This window comes from Canis lupus, chromosome 5 (assembly GCF_003254725.2).
Source record: "Canis lupus dingo isolate Sandy chromosome 5, ASM325472v2, whole genome shotgun sequence".
NCBI classification, from domain to species: Eukaryota; Metazoa; Chordata; class Mammalia; order Carnivora; family Canidae; genus Canis; species Canis lupus.
Window position 1 is genome coordinate 11,813,129 of NC_064247.1, and position 19,715 is coordinate 11,832,843.

General features: G+C 38.5%; 1 pseudogene; it reads right to left on the reverse strand.

Moving 5' to 3' along the window:
• Positions 1-447: 447 nt before the first annotated feature.
• On the reverse strand, positions 448-1,343 carry LOC112671527 (60S ribosomal protein L6-like; annotated as a pseudogene).
• Between the last annotated feature and the right edge of the window lie 18,372 nt (positions 1,344-19,715).

Sequence of the window (19,715 nt, forward strand, 5' to 3'; positions counted from 1 at the left end):
AGAGTGAAGTGGGTCTTTTAAAGGTCAAAGGTCATGATTTCTGTCTCATATTAGGAGAGCAATGTCTTTGTGTGATGCTGATTGGTTGGTGATGCTTGGGCTTGTCCCTTAGGTAAGTGGAGGCTAGGTGAAGGTGCTCTTCTGCATATGTTGGGTACCTGCCTCAGGATAAAGGTGGCCAGCTGCCTCTGCTGTGTATATGTATTGCCGTCACATTATGTCACCTGCTCAGTGTCAGCAGGTTAAGTGATTAGTTCAGACTTGACAAGAGTGAGCCAATGGAGCCTAATCTATGAATAGAAGTCTCAGGTTCTAGTTTTGGTAATGCCATTGACTTAGGTGTCTGACATTGTGCTCCCATGAAACTTCTCTAGGTCTTAGTTTGTTAATTTGTAAAAAGAAAGCGTGGGCTTACATCTTTGAAAACCACTTCATATTCATTTTTTTTTTGAAATGGATCAGTTGTTTAACTAGGTTCTTTGTAAGAAATTTAGAACATCAATTTGTGAGGGCAAACTCCATTTATGAGAGAAAACACAGAGCAGAGGTAGCCCTGAAGCTGAGAACAGCTTTGATTTTTGGCAGAATTTGTGAGTCCACAGCTTTCTGATCAACCTTGCGCTGCTCTGTAATCTTGTATTTCTCCTTCTCTGTGTCAAAAATCTCCCCTTCCTGCTGTCTGGGTTTACGCAGCTGCTTCTTCTTGAAATAAGCGTCAGTGAGATGTTTGGGGATTTTCACACTGCTGATATCAATTTTGGTGGAAGTGGCAATGATAAATTTCTGGTGTGTTCTTCACAGAGGAACTCAGTTGAGAGCCAGAGGTTCAGTCACAAGTAGCAAGCCACTGCTCAGTTGCTTCAGGAAAACTATCCTCTTGCCTCTGTGGCACCTGAGGATGATCAAAATGGTCCCAGGAGTGACGCTAGCTTGCAACTTTCTCGCATGCTGACTGAAAGTTTTTTTTGCCATGGCTCAACAGCTTTTGAGGCACAGGTAATACCTAGGCATTTTGCGAAGTTTAACCACTCAGGTACCACCATTCTTGTCACCACCAACTGGTTTTGTAACAGTAGCAAGAACCTTCTCCTTCTTTTTCTTTTCAACCCTGGATTTAGCTGCCAAATACTTCCTCTTATACATGGCTTTTCTGGAATACAGAGCTGATTGGGGATATCTACAATTCCTCTTACTAGGACAGGGTTTCGGCTGCAGTGGAGCTTCCCCTTCTTTGGCATTTTAACCTTGAGGTTACCCTTCTTTGCCTTGCCACCAGCATCAGCCTTCTTGACTTAAGGTTTCTTCTCCTTAGTATCCGGCTTCTCGGCTTTTTTGCCTGCCATCTTGCAAGATGGAAAAGAGACCACTTCATATTCTTCTATAGGTTCTGCTGAGGGATTTCAAGAGTGACCACAATGCCTTAGCCCACTCCCAACCCAACTCCCATCCAACAAGAGCATCTCTCCATGTCACCTATTTTACATAAGGGACTTCTTCAGAGTTTCTTTAAAGAGAGGTTCTAGCTCCTAAGAATAAAAAATGATCTTGAAGATACCTTCCAACTCAGACATTCTGTAAGATCTCATTCAAACTATTTAACCTAATTATTGTTTTTTAATGAATTATAGTCTGAACAAGAACATCACTTAAGAGGATGATGAATGGAAGGGTAGAAAAGTTAGGGTTTCATTTTCTACTTCCAGTTTTTTAAGATTGGTTTGTTGACATGCTATTGTGCATATTTGGGAGCCTGGGATTCTGTATGAATTCACGTTTGTGAATCTCAAGCTTAGACTAGGAAATGTAAATGTATGGAAGACATCCTGTTCACACAAAGAAAATAGCTTCACATATGATTTCCTTTGGTAAATATTTTAAAGAAAGATACCATCATTTCCTCTGAAAGTTCTTTCTTCATTTCTCACAGTGACTTTTTATTGAGCTCCTTGAAAAAAAAAGTGAACGAAAATCATAAAGAGTATATCCATGTAAAGTACCTAATGTCCCATCAGAGGTTTCAGGGAGGTGTAAACACTCCTACGCAGACCTCTTCTCTGCCCACAGCCCCAAGGTCAATCAATGGTGCTGTTAGCCTATCTGTGTTTTATTAAGGCAACTAAATGGAATTTGTGTGCGTCAGGCTACTAGTGATTTGGCAGGGAATATTATGTATAGTGTAAAAGTCATCGACCGTATATCATGGAAATTAAAGTAGAAGTCTACTTTTCTGCCCAAATGCTTCATCCCTATGCAGGTGAATCCCATTAAGATGAGTGTTCTCCTTCTGCATTCTCCTGATGTCTTAACATCATTAGATTCTTCTTGAGGTTCTCTCTGATGGGTTTGTTTGGATCTCCACAGCTCTAAAGGGGACCTTTACAATTCTTGCTAAAGACCAGAAGGGTACTCTTCCAAATGGCATGCAAATCAAGATGACTTCTTTCAACTTAGTGCAGTGGTGAGTTAGTGCTGACTTCTGTTTTCCATAACTATCTCCTGACAAGCACAATATTTGTTTGGCAATGAAGAGTGAATAGGTACCTATGAAACTCTGTGTTCAACAATCATGGGGGAGAAGATGAGTTATGCACTGTCTCTGCTTCAAGGATCTTGGATGGATACTCTTGTATAACTTGGTGACTTAAAACAATGATGATCATTTATTTTGCTATGACTGCAATTTGGGCAGTTTGTTGGGATCACCTGTGCCTCTTCTTAGCTCCCCACAATGTTTGAGGGCCTCTACCAGGATGACATGAATACCTTGGGGCTGAAACAGCTCAGGCTGAACAGGCATCTCCTTTTTGTGTAATCTCAAAGTCTTTCTACATGGCCTTGCTTAGCAGAGTGGTCTCAAGATAGTTGAACTTCTTATATGGCAGCTCGGGGCTTCCAGAGCTACTGTTCCATAAGGCCTGGGTAGAAGCTAAAAAAAACTTCTAATGACCTGGCCTCAGAGATCTATTCTTAAAGGCAAGTTACTAAGGCCAGACTGTGTTCCAAAGGAAGAGAATTAGTCTCTAGCTCTCAATAGGAGTAACAAAGAATTAGCACAGCATCCACCATGTTAGGTATATTTTCCCCAGGGTTCACAGCCACCCTGGGATAAGAATGTAACAAATGAGAAATTCAAGTTTCACTCAGGGGGCCAATGGCAGAGTCAGGATTCAAACCTTGGATTCTTGTCTTACTAGAAGAGAACTTCTGGGATCATGACCTGAGCTGAAAGCAGACACTTAACTGACTGAGCCACCCAGTCACCCCAGGATGCCATTGTATGCAGATTCCTCAGCTCTTAACCATTGGGTGGGAGGAAAGGTATCTCTGTTATAAAGGAGAATTAAGCTTTTGTGATTGCAAAAGATGAACTGATATCATACTGTTGATATGGATATGCTATGGGTCTCTAGTCCTTCTCTTTCTGCAACAGAATGGCAATGAAAAGCAATTTCTTCTTTCAAAGAAGAAAGGAAGAAGACTAGGAAGTATGTATAGACACTATAGGCAGAGAAATAGAGAGAGAAAAGAAAGAGAGTCAGGTTCTGGCTATTAAATGACTTTCTTTTAGGAAAAAAAATCTCTAATAGGAAAGATATTACCAGAGTTTTCATACCTTTTGAAGTGGTTGAAAGCTTTAGAAACACTGACCATTGAAGAGGTCCAATCTCAAGATTAAGTAATATATTTGTTTTACTATGTAAACATGGGGAAAATTTGGAATAGACTAATCAATGTTTGCAGTAGTTAAGAATTAGTGCATAAGATGCCTACATGTGTGAAGAGATTTTGTGTTGAGTGGGTATATGTATGTATGTATGTATGTGTATTTCAGTGTGTGTATATTTTTTCCTATCTACCATAAGCAGTTGTTAATCTAGTTTTTTTAAAAAATAATTGATGATACTAGTTAGGTTTTTTTTGGTCCACTTTTTCAACAAAATACCCATTTTTAAAATGATAAACAAGGAGGAAAATAACCTACTTGTCTTTAACTGCAATCAGAAGCCATGAAATTTGAGCAAAAAACCCAAAGCTGACACATGGCTGAGACCTGTAGTTGCCTACTCCAATTATGGGTCAAGTACATAAGAAAAAAATAGGTGACCACACAAAACAAGCCCATAAAGAAGTAATTGTCATCCTGGTTTTCACAGGTCAGTTCCCATATTTATGTAACCCCAGAACACAGTTGAAGGAGATCAGTTCCTTGCTTTAGGTGGGACCTATGAAGAAGGCAGGGGTAGGGAGGGGTCAGAAGAAGAAAGTGAGTGAGTAAGACAAGAAATGACTATATGGAGTAAATTCACCTTGATTCGTATAACTTCTGGTAGACAAAATGAATTTCCTTACCTCTTGGAAGACTCTCTCTTTAAATCAATGTAACTTGTAAGACTTCAAACTCTCTAGAGAATTCATTTTTGGAAGGTTTCCTTTTCCTTTTTTAAAAAATGTACATTAAGGAGGGGGAGGTGCAGGGGGTAAGAGAAAATCCCATTCAGACTCCATGTCCAGCATGGAGCCCAACTCAGGGCTTGAGATCTCACAACCCTACGATCATGACCTGAGCCCGAATCAAGAGTTTGTTGCTTAACTGACTGTGCCACCCAGGTGGCGCTTCAAAGTTTGCCTTTTGAAAACTGAGTTAATGTTTTCTTTTTGCTCCAACCTAATGCACTCTCCAGCTACAGTTAGGTCACATTAAAATCTCTGAGGGATGGCAGGTTTGTGGGTATCTGCTCTTCTAGCTCTGTGTGCGGTCCTCTCAGGTAGCAGGGAACACATGGCCCAAGGCAAGGCACCGTTCTCAGCCAAAACTGACCCCACAGGTTGGATGTCAGTTTCTTCAGCTCTTTTTCTAAGGGTGAAGGGACATCTGCCTTCCCCCCCAGCCTACCTTGTCCTCCACACACAGAGATGTACACTCTGCCAACACACCCACTTGGAAAACTAACAAACAGGCATGCTATGAAGCCAGGTAACTGTTCTCACTGAAAATTAGAAGAGTTATAGAAACACCACATTTGATTATTTCCACCTTCATGTTTCTAAAAAGACTATATTCTGATGAGCCTGGAGGCAGGAAGTAGAGGAAGTAGGCACAGTTTGATTTTATACAGTCTCATTCGCAATTTTCACACATCCTTTTCTAGCACATTCGAGTGTGCCTGGGTGGATATTCTCCCTTCATTTCCATGTGAACATCGTTAGCTATTCTTCTTGCTCCTCCTTTGACCCTCCAATCCTCTTCACACTTTAATTCCTTAGCAAGAGGAGTTAAGGGAGAAAGGATGGGAGCAGCAATTGAGCTGTTGCAATTGCAACTCAACAGGCAGCAATTGAGCCTGTTGAGTTTGCTGGGGGTTCACCAGCCTTCACCCCCAGAAGGTGTATTATTTTTCACCTGTCTTTGAAAAAGCTGGAGAGCTTTTACTCTGCACTTGGAGAGCTGTGATCTCTGCTTTTCAAAAAACCTGATGTCCAACAGGAAGTTCCCCTCCAGATTATTAGAGGTGTATTTGTTTTGCGTCCAAGGACAAAATAACCTTTCCCTATGTCATATTCATGTGTAATTCAGAGGGTTCCAGCATTTGGTTCTCCCCTCTTCTGGTACCCAGAGCAGTGCCTCGAACATGAGCATTGTTCCCAAAGGGAAGAGATAATAGGATTTTGTACATTTTCAAATAGTTTCTAAGCTGTTGACCCTAATTGTCTCCAGATGGCCATTTAAGGCAGTGCTTGTGCTCTGGGAACTAGGAAGGGGGCCCTACAGGGCTCTCCTGTTAGCACATCTGCCAGGCAGTTTGTTGTCAGTTGTTTTTATAATGTCTTCTAAGAAGCTGGTTTCCCTGTACAGTGACCCCAGAGGCTGCCTGGGGAGGGAGGCATAAGAAGTTGTGGGCTGGTGGGAACTTTGTACCTCTCTCTTGCTTCAATCAGAGAAGACCTCCTTTATGTATTTATACATTTATTTGGGAAAACAAAGAGTTTTGCTGTTTTTTTAGGTTTGAAAACTATTGGAATATGAAATAAATTTGGAATTCATGGCCCCTTACATTACTTTTGCCCCTTCCATTCTCTTCTGACAATACATCTGCCTCTGTTGCTTCCATGCTCCCTCCATTCATGATGGGCAAGTATGTTGACAAGGTTCTGAGACTTTTTGGAACAGCTAAAAGGTGGTTATGAGATATTTTTACCACAGTAAAATAATCATATAAAAATAATTCATTCTACCCAAGGTTAAGTGATGTGCCTCTGTCCTAGGGCTTATGTATCCCTTCAGGCAGTGTTGCTTTAGGAGAACAGTAAAAGGAACCAGTTAATTGAATTCCATTCTTTGTAAGACTTAATCCCATACATTATTTAAGGGTATCCAGGATGGAAGAGCACTTTGATCTAATTCCCCTCTTCCAGACATTCTGGTCACTTTGTTCCTGATGGGCTTGACTAGGACACAATGGATATTGCCAGATTAAAAAAAAACTCAGTAAATCTGTCTCCTCTACTGGGTAATTGGACAGTTAGATGGTAAAAGTTCCATCTCTGGGGTTTTCTCCCCCCCTATAAATGTATAATGTGAAGTGGCAAGTTAATGGAAAGGGATTCTCTAAATTTCACCTGCCAAAGAATTTAGTATCAAGCTGGACAGATCTTCTCAAAACAATATGAATTACTAATGTCCTTTCTTCCAATATGTTTCTTTACCTCTGAGTCTCCCCAGAAGCCTGATGTCATCTTTGGCTTCAGTCTACTTTGTTGCTTTTCTAATCCCATTATGTTTCCTTCCTCTTCCCTTATACTTCTGTCAAGGGACTGGCTAGTGATTAGGCAGCCGATTTCTGTGGTTGTGCCAACATATAACTCGCTGAGGGTGACAGATGAGAGGAAAACTCTGGGTACCACTAGGATAAGCCGTGTCCTAGTGACGTGCTTTCCTTGCTGGTTTTGGGCCACAAATCTAGCTATATAAGGAAGAGAAATGCCTCTGAAGTCATCTCTGCACCCAATTGGGGTTTGAACTCACAATCCCAAAATTAAGAGTCCCATGCTCTTCTGACTGAGCCAGCCAGGTACCCCCAGATATGCCTCTGAAGATAAATGCTGACTTCTAGGTCTACAGGAGAGCAGTGAGCTTACCCCAAAGCCTTTTTCAAACCTTTGACTAAATCCATACTCAGTTTGAAGGAGACCAAGAGTCCACTAGAAGCCAAATCAGTTTCCTTAGCAGACAGATATGTAGTAGAAATTCTCTTATCCAATTTCCAATTACCTGACTAGATAGATTAGCTTAAGACCCCTCATTCTTTCTGTAGCACATACTGCTTGGTATTGATGCAAATCTAACACAGTGCAGCCAGCACACTTCTCCATCCTTTGAGTACCCAAGAGCCAGTAAGGTCTGGTCCCATTTTTACTGTTTCTGCCATTTTTACTTGTTATTATATAGATATAATTTATTTTCATGTTATATAAAATGTTATTTCTTTTTTTAAAAAAAATTTTATTTATTTGAAAGGGGCGGGGAGAAAGCATGAGGGGAGGCAGAGGGAGAGGGAAAAGCAAGCTCACTGCTGAGCAGGGAGCCCAATGCAGAGCTCGATCCCAGGACACTGAGATCATGACCTGATCCGAAGGCAGACACTTAACCAATTGAGCCACCCAGGCACTCTGAAATATTATTTCTATGAAAACGAAGCTGGATGCTTTGGAAAGAATGGGAAAAAAGAGTCACTAGAAATTTGCTCTTAAATTAAGTATGGTAAAGACGACTATAAAAAGTAGGAGAGATGTCTTAAATAACTAGAACAATTCCAGGTATTTAATAATTACTCCAGGGCAAAAACTTTAAACTAGGACTGTCCTGTATAAATAGGGACATAATTGATTTACCAGGCCAGGCACGTGGAGATTGAAGGATATTGCAATAAGGAGAAATTGCATAAATAAAGATGCAAACGGTGTATGTGTGCACACATGCATGTGTGTGCATGTGTGTGTGTTCAAATTAGTGTTGGTTTTATAGATAATGGAAAGTCATTGCAAATTATTGAATTGTAGGAGAAATACATGTACGTTGTTTTGTTTCAACTTTTAAAAAAAGATTTTATTTATTTATTCATGAGAGACACACACGGAGAGAGAGAGTGAGAGAGAGAGGCAGAGACACAGGCAGAGGGAGAAGCAGACTCCATGCAGGGAACCTGATGTGGGACTCGATCCCGGGACTCCAGGATCACATCCTGGGCCAAAGGCAGGCGCTAACTCGCTGAGCCACCCAAGGATCCCCTTGTTTCAACGTTTTACTAAAGCATAATCAGTAGAGAAAAAGGCAAAAATCATAAGTGTACAGCCTGATGAATTTTAACCAAGTGAATAAAACCATGTGACCAGTACCCAGAACGAGAAACCGAACATTACTCTTGGGACAATGACCAGGCCACATCCCCTGTAAGGCAAGGCACGATCCTGAATCCAAAATTATAGATTAGTTCTGTCTGTATTTGTACTTTATATAAATTGAATTTTGTAGAATGCATTCTTTTTGAGCCTGGTTACTTTCACTCAACATCATTTTTCTAAGATGTACCCATGTTATTGCATGTAGTTGTATTTCATTCATACTTGTTGCTCATCAGTATTTCATGGTGTGATTATACAACAGTGTATTTGTTCATTAGCTGATTGCCAAATATTTGGTTGTTTTCAGGCTTTGTTTATTCACATACAGTTGACTCATGAACAACCCAGGGGGGCTAGGGGACATTGCCTACCGTGCACTCGAAAATTGGCATGTAACTTTTAGCTTCCCCCAAACTTAATTACTAATAGCCTACTGCGGACTGAAAGCCTTACCAATAACATAAACAGTTGATTAGTACATATTTTGTATATTGTGTATATTATGTACTGTATTCTTGCAATAAAGTAATCTAGAGAAAAGAAAATGTTACTAAGAAAATCATAAGGAAGAGAAAATTTACTTGTAATACTGTATTGTATTTATAAAAGAATATCTGTGAATAAGTGAACTCATGTAGCTCAAACCTACGTGTTGTTCAAGGGTCAACTGTAATGTCAAATGAATGAGTGTTCTTGAGTATGTCTCTTATTGAATATATATACATTTCTCTTATGCATGTACCTCAGGACAGAATTTTTAAGTCATGGGTTATGTGTATGTGCAATGTTAACTGATATGGCAAACAGTTTTCCTCAAGTGTTTGTAGTAATTTCAATCTAAAGAGTAGGTTTAAGAGTTTCAATTAATCTGTTTTCTATACCATCACTCAAAATTGTTTGTCTTTTTTTACTTAGCCTTTCTGGTAAGATGTGCATTAACAATTCTTGTAGTTTTAATGTTTATTTTCCCAAATGCTAATGAAGTTAAGCATATTTTCATAGATTGGTCATTTGGATATCTGCTTCCAAGAAATTTAAATTTTTGTTCATTTTCTACTGGACATCTTAATTAATTCTTTTTTTACAGATTTTATTTATTTATTCATGAGAGGCACACAGAGAGAGGCAGAGACATAGGTAGAGAGAGAAGCAGGATCCCCGTGGGGAGCCAGATGCAGGACTCGATCCCAGAACCCTGGGATCATGACCTGAATTCAACCAATGAGCCACTCAGGTGTTCCTCTAAGTTAATTCTTTATTTGATTTGAGGAGGAATCCTTTTTTTTTTTTTTTTTTGGTTAAACATTTTTATTTTGAAAAAATTTTCAACTTAGAGAAAACTTGCAAAAAATGGTACAGAGTTCCCGTATGACATTCATTTAGCTTCCTCTAGTTTTGTTATCATATAACTATGATGTAATTAAAACCAAAAAACTAACATGGGTGTAATACTATATTACACCCTACAGACTTTACTAGAGTTTTAGCAATTAGTGTTTTTCAAATTTCACCTTATGATTCATTAATGCAATGATTCTCAACTTTGGCTACCCATTATCACCAGAGGATATTTATTTGTTTACTAAAATTGTATATATTTAAGATATACATCATGATTTGATGTACATATACAAAGTGAAATGATTACTACAATAAATCTAATATATCTTCTTCCATAGTTACCATTTTACTTGTATGTGTGTTGAGGGTACCTGAAATCAACTCTTTTAGCAAATTTCCATTATTTAGTACAGTCTTACTAACTATAATCATACTGTGTACGAAATCTCTAGATTTATTCCTTCTGCTTAACTGTAAATTTTTGTAGCCTTTGATCAGCATCTCTCCATTTTCCCATCTCCTTGTCCCCGGCAACCACTATTCTATTGTCTGCCTCTATGAATTTGACTTTTTTAGGTACCACACACAAGTGAGATCATACAGTCTTTTTCTTCCTGTGTCTGGACTATTTTACTTAGCGTAATGTTGAGGAATTCTTGTTTTTTGAGGAATTCTTTTTATATTCTGATTCTGATTCCTTTGTCAGGTGTGTGTGTTGTATATAACGCACAAAGTTATGAAAGTTATAACCCAAATTGGGTGGTTTAGGATATGCCATGGAGCGACTTGCCACAGAGTGGCTTGCCTTTTCAGAGACTCTCTTAATGCTTCTTTTGATAAACCTAAATTCTTGATGTTTATTGTTCAACTTGTCATTTTTTCCCTTTTTGGTTCCTGTTTTGAAAACCTTTGCTGTCTCAAGGTCATTAAGATATCATTTTATGTCTTCTTATGTTTCTTCTCTTCTAAAAGCATATTTAGGGGAAAATAGGATTTTAGGAAGATCAAGGTGGCAGATGCATTCAGGATGGCTTATGAGGAGGAAAGGTTGGAAACAGGAAGACTAGCCAGGAGGCTCTAGCACCCATGTAGATGTTGGGTATAAAATAAGCCCAGATTAGAAGAACAAAGATGAAAAGAGAAGGGAAAGAATACAAACAAGAGCTCTGTTCATCTGTTGGAGCAGATTTTCATGGCTGATGGATGAGAGCAGAATGGATATGAGAGGATCCACTGTAGCTCAGAGGCTACTGAGTGAGTACTTTCCTATTATGGGACCCAGCCTTTCCAGAAATATGCTTTGTGAGATACCATGGCCTCTGTGACTATGAAGATGTTGAGTAAGTATTTGCCATGTGCAGAGAACAGAACAAGTAGGATTATCCTCCTGTTTAAGAAGTAGAATCCTGAAACAATGAAGAATTGGAGAAGTCTCCAGTAGGACTTTATCGGGGAAACATATAAGGAGAAACCAGCCAGCCATCTCTTTGCAGTGAGTAGGAAAAGTGCTGCCTGGGGTAGGGAGTTGACACAAATGACCTCGTGAGCTCTCTGACAGCTTTAGTGAGTTGGTGTCTGCCTTGCAACTCCAGGCTGAGTCATGGAGACCATTTACCATTGTGAAATTGACATCTGTTTAATGCCAAGAAGGGCTGGATTTGCCAAGTTTACTTTTCTGAAGCAGTACAGCAATTAGTAAATTTTGCTGAAAGTCCTTCTCCTTACCTCTTCCTTAAAATACAGATGTCACATTTGAATGGCTTATGCCTTGGGACTCTCTAATTACGCAGACTTCAACACAATCACGTCATGAGGGGAAGATCTGTATAAACTTTTCAGAGAATGGGGCCTGGAGTTTAGATTTTTTTGTTTCTACTTCATTTTCACTGTGTTCCAGCAGAAGATATGTTTCTATGATTTAGGTAAACAATTTTCTCCATTTGATTGGAGATTGAAGTAAAGGCATCCCATCCTTTGCTAGGTCAGGATGTTGTGGCAGATTAAAAAACTCCATTTATTTCTACTGTTTTTTTTTTTTTTCTGAGAAAGCAAAGGAATGAGTAGAGCATGTAATGTACAGACTCTGATTTTTAAAAATCCTAACATCACTTCTGATCCCCTCATCCTTGGGTGTGCTTACCAGCCTTTGTTCCAGATCTATCCTTACAGGACTGATGAGGATTTGGGTTCCTTTTGCAAAAGAGGCTGGTGTAGTAGAGCTTTACCTACAGGTTCATTTATTCGCTCCATGGCATATCCTAAACCACCCAATTTGGGTTATAACTTTCTGGAGAGCCAAGTCCTTGCCTTTATTCTATATATTCCCTAAATATACCTGGTATACTGCCTTACATTTAGAGAATAGTTAATAAACAATATTAAAAAAAATCAGTTGAATAGAACAGGGAAGCAGCAGTGAGAGATCTAGGCAATTGAATCTTTTGTGATATGGCCCAAACTTACATGTCTCTACACTTATCTCTGATCACAGACTACATACAACCTGTCCTTTAGCCACAGTTCCCAATTTACCATTTCCTGAACTTTTCTCATATATATACCTATAATATACAACCATAATGGTACCTGAAAATAGAGAGACTTTGGTGCAGAAAAAAATATTTGAAGTAATAATGGTCAAAAATGATCCAAATGTGATTAAAAAAATAAGCTAAAGTGCTAAGAAGGTCAATGAACCCCAAGTAAAATACCTATAGAGAAAACCACATTTCTTACCTCAGTGATTTGACATATTTCTTTTTCTTCAGCTTGGATGAACTTTTCCCTTTAAAGCAAAAGCATTGCCAAAAGGCACTTACCCAAAAGGATATCCAAATGGCTGATAAGCAAATGAAAAAAAAAATACTCTGCATTACTATTTATGGAGAAACACAAATTAAAATCATAAGGAGATAGCACTAAACCTCCATAAAATGGCTAGAATTAACAAAACTAAGCATACTCAGTGTTGGTGAGAATGTGAAGTAAATGCAGCTCTAATGCCATGCTAGTAAGTAAACTGATACGATGGCTTTGAAAAAACTGTTTGGCAGTATCTAATAAAGCTAAACATACTATTCTATGATTCACTAGTGAATATATACCCAAGAATAATGAGTGTTTATATTTATCTGTAGACATTTACAAGAATGTTCACGATGATAAAAAAAATTGGAAACAACTCAAATATCTATCAGTATCAGTTGAATGCTGAGTGTGCTCTGGGTACTCTCAGAATGATGGGTCCCAAAATCCTGTGTTCTAGTGCATGCACTGTTATGGTGGAAATATGCAGAGGAAGTACAGCTGGGCCCACTGGGTATTGCTGAACCAGGAAAGAGAGTTGGAAAGCCTTTGAACCTTTTCCTGTGATTTTATTTGAATCAGATACTGAATAGTAAATCGCATTGAGGGAAAGTGATAAGGGTCAGAGCTGGAGGGTGAGGTCAACAGATGGTTAAAGCAAAGCAGTGTTATCTGGGTTGACTTGGGGGCAGTCTTAGTAATCAATTAACTCACGTATTTGGCCCCCGTGGCAGAGAACCTGGCAGAGAACCAGTGGCACAGATTCTGAAAACCACTAATTTCTATAAGGCAGTAAGTAGCCTCATTTGTTTTCCCACCATCTTTGATGACTGATGACAGTCATCTCTGATGACTTTGATAGCACTTTTGGGTGAATTGTGAGCTCACTGTGTGGGGAAGTGGAAGTCCTGAGCCTGCTAGCTGCAGAGTGGAGAATCTCCTTTGCCTCTACCTCCAATCTGTCTCTTCTGCCCGGGCTCACCTTACAGCCTGGCCCTGGCAAGATTGCTTCCCCACAGTCTGCAAAATTCCATGGGCTGAGGCCTGAATTCTATTCTAGGCTTCCTGGAACAGTGAGAAAGAAGCTGAGAGGGTTACCTTATACACCCTGAGGCTTCAATAAGTCATTCTACCCCCTGACTGTGTGGGTCAGCTCTGAGAAAGAATGCTACTCTACCTAGCAAAGCATGGGAAACCGTTGCTCCCTACGCTGGTTGTCAGTATTTATTTAGCTTGCAACTAAACCTTCGGTGGAACAATTTTCCTGACTCAGAATAATTAGCTTCTGGGCAAGGAAAGATGGCCAAATGTAAAATAATTAAGAAGACAAGGTCTATGCATTTCAATAACTCACTTTCCTTCTCCCCATGCCCTTCCCCGAAATGGAGGCAAGGGCCAGGGCTGGAATCCTTTCCAACTGGAATGAGAACCTGTCTCCATTCTGAGCCAAGGCAGAGTTAAATAAGCCATTGTGCCATGTGCTTATGGGTAATTAGGCATGAAAAGAATCTGCAGTCAGCTCCCTCCATTGTTCCTTGCAAGCTGTCCTTTTGCCATGTGCCCGAGCCCCCGGGTCTCAGTGCTGGCACTACTACAGAGATATGGATGTCGTCGTCATGGCAACCCCTCTGTGCTAAGCAACTTTATGGTCTAATATTATTAAGAGGGCAGGGGTCAAAAGCCACTGAGGGACTTTGTCTCTGAAGCCGAGGAGAACTGTGTCAGGGATGGGGCAGGATTGAAAGCTCCTGGGAGAAGAAGGGATCTCACTAAGCACCAAATTGCCTCCACCATAGAGCCCTTTGAGGCAGTGAGATGGCCAAACTGTGAAGTCAATAAAATATGTCTCTGAGGCTTCCAGTTTCTTGTCTCTCATGGCTTTCTCTCCATGGCTCATTCTCCCTTCAGATTCCAGGTACCCTGCTGTTCCCTTTTGGGAAAGGGTATGCTGAAAGCAGTAGTTTTCATCTGAATGTGAATTCTAGTCACTACTCACTTCTATTTGTATTTTCCTAGTCTTATTTACAACTGTGAAATGAAAAGCATTGACCAGAAAGTGATGGAAAATATTTGGGGGAGAAAGACCACTTTTCCTCAAACCCTAAAGTTACATATTTAAGAAGCTTCCTTTTATTTCTAGTTTAACTTTTTATTATAGAAGATTTCAAACATTGACAGAAGTAGGGAGAATAGTATAATAAGCCCCCATGTACCTATCACCCCAGTTGCTTTCTTTATAGATGTTCATCTTGCTTAACAGATAAATATGGAGCAGAAATAGTTCCTTATACTCTCTTCCCCTTCCCTTCAGCCTTAGCCAGGGAAGGTTCCTCAACAAGCCAGGATAAAGGATCGAAGACTGACACAGGAGAAAATGTGTTGGGCACTGCCTTGGCTCTTTTAGAGCATTATATTAGGTGCTGAATGCTAGTGCTTTCCTCTTGCCACTGTCGGCTTTCCTAGGAGTGCATGGGGCATCCACATGGCCAGCCAATCAGAGGCCAAAGGTGGCTGGTCTCTTAGCCATTCATCTATTACCAATATGACTGTTCCTTGGTTTGCATTAGACCAGCTTCATAGACTGCATCATCAGGTAATCTAAAGCAGCAGATTGCCTCTCAGTGTTGACCAAGAGGAAGGTTCAAAAAAATGCTCCCAATATTTGAATAATGCAGTGCATTTCCATATTAAATGGCAAAATGTATCCACTGTTCTAATAGAATCTGAAAACCCTGCTACTGCCACAGAGGTGTTCACAGTAATCTGAGTCTCCTTTTGAATCAGGGAATAGGGGGCCATTGCAGTATAAGAGATTGAGTTATTGAGTAATAATAAGGTTATTCTAATCTGTAAATTAATGAAATAGATTTATGATGCTTATAAATTATATTGAAAATTGATATGGTATGAAAAAACTTTGGTTTAAAAAATTAAGGTAAAAGGGTTGAAGAGGTGGAAAAATTTTCCTTCTTATCTATTAGGTTCTTTGGCTGGTCTAATAATCAAAATTATAGAAGACAGATTAATAAGAGAAAAACATAATAATTTCATACATAATTTTCCATTAAATTATGAGACTCAAAAGGCAGCCAGGTTATCGAAACTTATTTATCATCCTGACCTAAGGAAAGGGGTTGGGATGAGGGAATACACAGGGGTGGAAGGCCTTTTACAGGAAGGCAAAGAGGATATTTGGAAAACAAGGGTTACCCTATTATACACATAAGTTTCTTAGATTAAAAAGGTATCTGGTAGTAGCTGTCTTCCAGGCCTCTTCCTCTGGTAGAGGCCCCCTTTCCAATGTAAATTTAGGCAGTTGAAGGGAGGTAAAGAGCTCTTTCTAAATCTGCTGTGTTTTGATTTTTGTAAGCTCAAAATAATCCTTATGCCCGATAGACATATTTTTTTGGTAGTGGAATCTGTTTCCCTTCAGTCCCATCTTTGAAACTTCAAATAAGAAGTTTTATAATTCAGAAGCTGAGCTAGTAGTTTGCTTCATCAACTGCTTCATTAGATCCTCCTCAGTCATGAGAATAGGTTAGTTCAGTTAAACAGTTGTATCTCATTTGGTGATGCAGGTGTGCTGTCAAAGTTAGGCCTATACTGCATAAGCAAGCAACCAGGTATTTAATAAGAGCATATTTATGGAAACAAAAACAGTGGTTAATGATTAGAGCAGACTATAATCCTAGTTTCTTAGTTTTGAGGGTAGCTTGTCAAAGATTTCTAGTAGGGCTCCTGGGTGGCTCAGTTGGTTAAGCATCTGCCTTCAGCTCAGGTCATGATCCTGGGGTCCTAGGATTGAGCCCCACATCAGGCTCCCTGCTCAGTGAGGAGCCTGTTTCTGCCTTTCCCTTTGTTGTCTCCCTCTGTTGTCTTTCTTGTGCTCTCTTAAATAAATAAATAAAATCTTTAAAAAAAAGCATAAAAAACCCAAGAAGATTTCTAGATACCAGACTCAACACATTTTCAGATAGAGTGAGGATAAGCAGTGGTAATCTGATGAGTTGTCTTGGTTTGCAGTTTGAATGTTTCTGGTGATCTTTTTGAGTAGGCTACATAGCAATAAGCATAAATATTGTTTAACCACAACCAGTTGTGGCAATTTTTCTTAAGTTTATATCAAGTTGTTCACATTCAGTTTGCAGTGCTTTGGGGAAAAGGGCAGCCTCTGTTCTTCATGATTCCAAGTCAAATTGGGAGGAAAAACTAGAAATGTTAGTTTGGAGAGTCATAGCCAGATATAAAAAAACTAGGAGAATTCAGGATCCAGTACAGTTTACAGGCACAAAACAAAATCTAAAAAATCTAAAAGACAATGAACAACACGAGAATCTAATATTCATAAAGGTATGCTACTGAAACATAATTTTTTCTCATTTCATCCTCATCTCTACCAGAGATAGCCAAATTAAGACTAATTTATTTGCAAAATAAGTCTAGTCTCAGCAAATTTGGCCTGATTATTTACATAAGTGCAGCAAGAACAGTGATTGACCATATAGGCTCCTTTAAATCTGTTTTGCTGGATCTTTTCATAAGGAATCTCAAATTGAACTTTTAAAACCTCTCAAGGCTAAGAAGCCAAGCTAATGATTCACCATTGGACTTTGCCTATGATACATATAGGCTTGGGTGAATTCATCTCTTCTTGAGGTCCCCAAAACTTCCTGAAGTTTCTGCACCTTCTAGGAAATAACCTTCCTTCATCTTGTGGAAGTTCTACTGGAAACCCTGTAAGCAAGGTACCAGGCTATTTTCCCAAAGGACTTTATTGTCTTCATAAAGCCAATCTGAGTTCCTTAAAGCTATCTGGCACATCTGATTCTATGCACATGCTCAAACCTGGCATTCAAGTAAAAGTCATGATAATATAATCAATGTTTTCAATTATGTTCTGTTACAAGGAGAACAGATTCTTATTGAACTTATACAAATAAATATATTGTCATGTAGAATATTCACTAAGCATCTAAATTCTGGAGAGATTAAGGAGGGAGAAAAAGTAATTGTTTCATTCCTGTTCACAAAGGTACATCTTACCAAGTTGCTCTAAGAAAAAGGTAGTTTATTTATTTTATTTTTTAGAAAGATTTTATTTATTTATTTGAGAGAAAAGGAGAATGTGTGTGTGTGAGAGCATGAGCAGGGAGAAGGGCAGAGGGAGAGGGAGAAGCAGGCTTCCCACTGAGCAGGGAACCCGATGTGGGGCTTGATCCCAGGACTCTCAGATTATGATCTGAGCTGAAGGTAGATGCTTAATTGACTGAGCTACCCAAGTGCCCCAGAAAAAGGTAGTTTATAAAAAAAGTTTAGGTGTGTAAAAACAAAATATTAAGGAACTAAAAACATTTTAAACAAAAAGTCATAAAAATTACAAATCCTTGTTTCATTCAGTTTCACATAATTAATTTTTGTTCTGCTTGGATCCATTTTTACCTTTCTGGAAAATTTTTAGCCAATTCAATTTCATGATCTTAAAGTTTTCAGAAACCTATGCTTGCCAGAGTTCTTGATATGAATCTCATTAAAGAGGAATCACTTTTTCAGGAATACTTTTGCAAAAGCATAAGAGTAGAACAATAACTGACAAAAGCATCAGAGTAGAACAATAACTGACTTGTAAATGACAAGACTTAAAAGTGGCCATATTTAAATATCTGATGAGAGTTCATTGTAATGCATTTGATAAGGAAATTTGATTTTTTAAAAAGATTTTATTTATTTATTCATGAGAGACACACAGAGAGAGGCAGAGACATAGGCAGAGGAAGAAGCAGGCTCCCTGTGGGGAGCCCAATGTATGACTCGGTCCCAGGATCCTGGGATAATGACCTGAGCCAAAGCAGACACTCAATCACTGAGCCACCCAGGTGCCCCTTGGTCATTTTTGATAATAATATCACACATTTTAAGATAATAACTAGAATTATGACTGATTAGCATTATACCAGGACATAGCAGAATTTAAGTCTTATGTGGTTTTTGGAACACTAATAAACCTATATAAATACAACATAAAGAAGGCTCAGTATTACTTCTTATTTGACAATGCATCCTATGTAATTTAACAGCCTAATTAGTTTAATAGCTTTATTTTTACAGAGAGAGAACAAATCTTTTAGGAAGTTCTGGGGACCCTCTACAAAATCTCAAAGTTATCTCGAGGTAAAAAAAAAACTTCGTTTAGAATTTGATTTTGGGAAGTTTGTCAAAAATATCAAAAGATTTGAACCCTTGACTAAATAGGATAATAGGTCACTATGAAACAATACATAATTATCTATTTGACTAAAGTGACAATAAAAGATTTCAAAGGCAAATACAGAAGGTTACATAGTTCTGAGCAAAACTTAGCTCCTTTAATATTAGGATTCAAAATTACCTAAGACTCTGTTTTCTTAAATAATTAAAATTTGATAATAATTTCCTTATAATAACAATTCAATTTTAGTCAGGTAAAATTCTATTTTTCTTTCTCTCCTCCCAACTTTGTATAACATTTTGCCCTTTATTTTTCTTTTTCCTATTCTGAAATAACCAGTTTTACTTTAGGACAAAATCCTTTTCACTTCTGTCAACAAAAATTCATCTCCATACCTCCAGACTTCATACTTTTTCCTAGCCAAAAACACAGTCTGCTTTCTTTGCATGCAGAGTTGCTTCTTATAATTTCTTGTAGTTTTAATTACATATATTAATTAGAATTGTTAATTCTTAGATACCTTAATTTCCAGTGAAAGCTAAGAAATAAGCAATTGTAGTCTCTATTATACCAGCAGGTAGATTGGCAAATTTATGAATACATTTTATAATTTTAGAAATATTTGCTTCTTCATAGTACAATCTTTCAATGAGGCACAAGACACATTAACCAATAGACCCAAATTTATCTTTTAGTTTCTGTGTAATAGGAAGCCAAAAGTAGATAAAACAATATTCAGTAATTAACATTTCAATATCTTATTACATGTCAAAATGATCTAGATATTCAGTGAATTTCCATCATTTAACTTAACTTAGCAAGAACTTTAAGATTTTTGGTTACCAAAAATATTTGGGAAAAAATATATTTTAAAGTTTATTTGAGAGAGTGAGAGAGCATGAGAAGTGGGAGAAACCAAGGGAAAGGAAGTAGCAGACTCCCTGCTGAGCAGGGACCCTGATGT